The following is a 2,610-nucleotide window of genomic DNA, read 5'->3' as shown; positions in this document are numbered from 1 at the left end:
ATTGCAGAGTCAGGCAAATTTGCTTCAAGCCAGGATTTCCAGTAACAGCTCTGTGGACTGAGTTTGCTGACCTCTCATCACCTCCTCATCCACTGGGCAACAAGTACCAGAGCTGCCTCCACAGCATGGTTGTGGAACTCAACTGAAATGGTGCCTGACAAGTGCTGAAGGAATGAGACGGGGCTCACAAGTTTTCTTGGGTTAGAATGGGTCCTTACCTCGTGCAGTGGCTTGTGCATAGGGAAGGGAAGTTGGGGATAGGAAAGTGGGGGCTCTCTCTTAGTCCCTGGCACTGATGTGACAGTGGAACACTAATACAATCTGTTGTGCTTTTTGGTTGTTGTTGCTTATTTAAGTTTGTAACCCAGCTGGAACATTGGTGGCAGCAGAGGACTAAAATTTACCTATCCAGTTGGTCCCTTTTGATCTGTTATTTGGGATAAGCCTCAGTTTCTTCATCTGCAAAATGGGTGTATCCGTGCCTTCCACCACCTCACAGGGTTGCTGTGAAGAAAAAGTGAGATAAAAATGTATGTGAAAATGTTTTATAAACTGCGCATTGGTGTATAAATGTAACTGGTTATTGTTTCATTGGAAAAGGCATTGTTTTGTTGGTGTATCATCAGAAACAGCTCTAGTCCTCCCATTTAGTCAAGATGATAACATTTTATGTAAGAAATGTTTATGGATAAATCAGAGGTTAGGAACCTCTTGGCTTTCTCCAAATGCTCTGTGCGCTGGGAAAGATGGAAAAGTCCTTTGCTGAAGGATCGTATCTTTTGAATCTATTGACAGCGTGTCATGTGGAACTCAGAATTGCCATCATGAATGTAGATAGATTGCATCTATCATATGCCTCTTGTGCTTATGACCTGCCAGGAGGGAAAATTAAATGTGCCTACAAATATTGTGATGGCTGTGTTGTGTGAAGGCCTAATATTTATTTGGAGCAAAGAATGGAAAGAGAGAGAAGTACCCACATTCATTGTCTTTGGATTGGAGAAACATGAAGTTCAATGAGAATACTTTGAGCACCTGATTATGAGCTAGTGAATAGTAGGGTCTACGGAAGAAAGGCACCAAATCTGACACTGACACCCTCACATTGCCTACTCTTTGAGAAGCTAGGGAGAAGCCAAGGGTAGAAGCAACTGTTCATTTCCATAGAGAATTGATGACATCTGCCCAGAGTTTAGAAGGTGAAAGTAGATAAAGTAGCTGCACAGTAGAGGAGGCGTGTGTGCTGTGGAGTAGGGGAGGCAGAGTGGGAGTGCATATATCAATTCCATAGGCACACTTCTGCCCGTTGGGGGTCTGGGCCTGTGCTTACAGGTGCAGTGGGACCAACAGGAGGAAGTGACTCAGAGACAGAACAACCAAAATGCAATGAACTTGGGGATACAAAAACATGAGTAAGAAAATGACCCTGGGCAAGTACAATTTTTTTTCCCCAGCAAGGCACATGTGAATTTACGTGCCGATCTTTAAAGCTGTGAAGGGAAGGGCTCTATTAAAGGATGGATGATCAATGGAAATAAAGTGTAAAGTATCTGTTGTTTGTTAACTGGAGAATGTGTTGCTCCCTAAAGTGTCATGGATCTGCCATGTTTTGAGCATGCTCTGTTGCCCCTTTTCTTTATAGCAATGTGAAAGTCTGATGCTTTCAAAGTTCACTGGTGACTTCATGCCCCTAACCCTATTTCTTTCCCCAGTAAGGTCCTTAATTCCTCACGCCTGACATCACCTTTCCAGGGGTTCTCAGACACCTAAGCCCCCTGGTTGGTGAGGGACTGCCGAGTGTGAAGTGGCAGCTGCCCTCAAGGAGCTTACAATCTAGCTGGGGCTGAATGACTTGCACGAGAACACAACTAGACTGTGAGCTTCTAGAGGGCAGAGGCCTTACCCTAGTCATCTCTCTTCTCACCCTGCACACCCTCCCTGAGGGACCTCATCCATCCCCATGGCCTCAACCACCACCACCACCACCACCACCACCACCTGTGAGCCTCAAGTGTCTCCTGGCTGTTCCCCAGCTCTCCGGACTTCCCTCGGGTCCTCGTTGGGAAGACACCTCCAGGAAGCACCACTGACTCCAGCTGCTGCTGAAGCCCAGCTGCTCGTTCAACTCTTCCAAGCCAGTCCTGGTCCCTGGGCATGGGCCACCAAATCAGACGCCAGGGCCACTCATCTGCAAGGAACTTGATGGAAAATGCTTGTGTTTCAATGTTGAGTGCAGAGGGGAGCCTATCCAGCTATATTGACATCATGAGCAGATTTATGTTAAAGATATCAATTGACAGGGGAATGTTCCAGAATGGATTTTTGAGATTGTGGTGGATGTTTTCTTTGATAATCCTTGTCCTTTCCCAAATCTCCTGCATCGAATACGTGTTGTTTTTATAACCAGCCAAAATGTCTAAATAAACATGGTTGAAAGGGCTCAATCCAAGTGTCACCTTCTCTTGGAAACATTCCCTGTGTGTTTGAAGCCTGCTGAAGGATGGAGAACTTGTCACACTGGGTATCTGTATTACATCCACTCTCCTGCTAGACTGTGAGCCCCTAGAGGGCAGGACTATGTATTCATCTCATACACCCAGAGCCTAGCAC

This window comes from Ochotona curzoniae, unplaced genomic scaffold, assembly GCF_017591425.1.
Source record: "Ochotona curzoniae isolate NIBS_2020 unplaced genomic scaffold, NIBS_Ocur_1.0 scaffold_3223, whole genome shotgun sequence".
Classification (NCBI taxonomy): Eukaryota; Metazoa; Chordata; class Mammalia; order Lagomorpha; family Ochotonidae; genus Ochotona; species Ochotona curzoniae.
The sequence above is the reverse complement of the archived record's forward strand: the minus strand, read 5'-3'. Positions refer to the sequence as shown.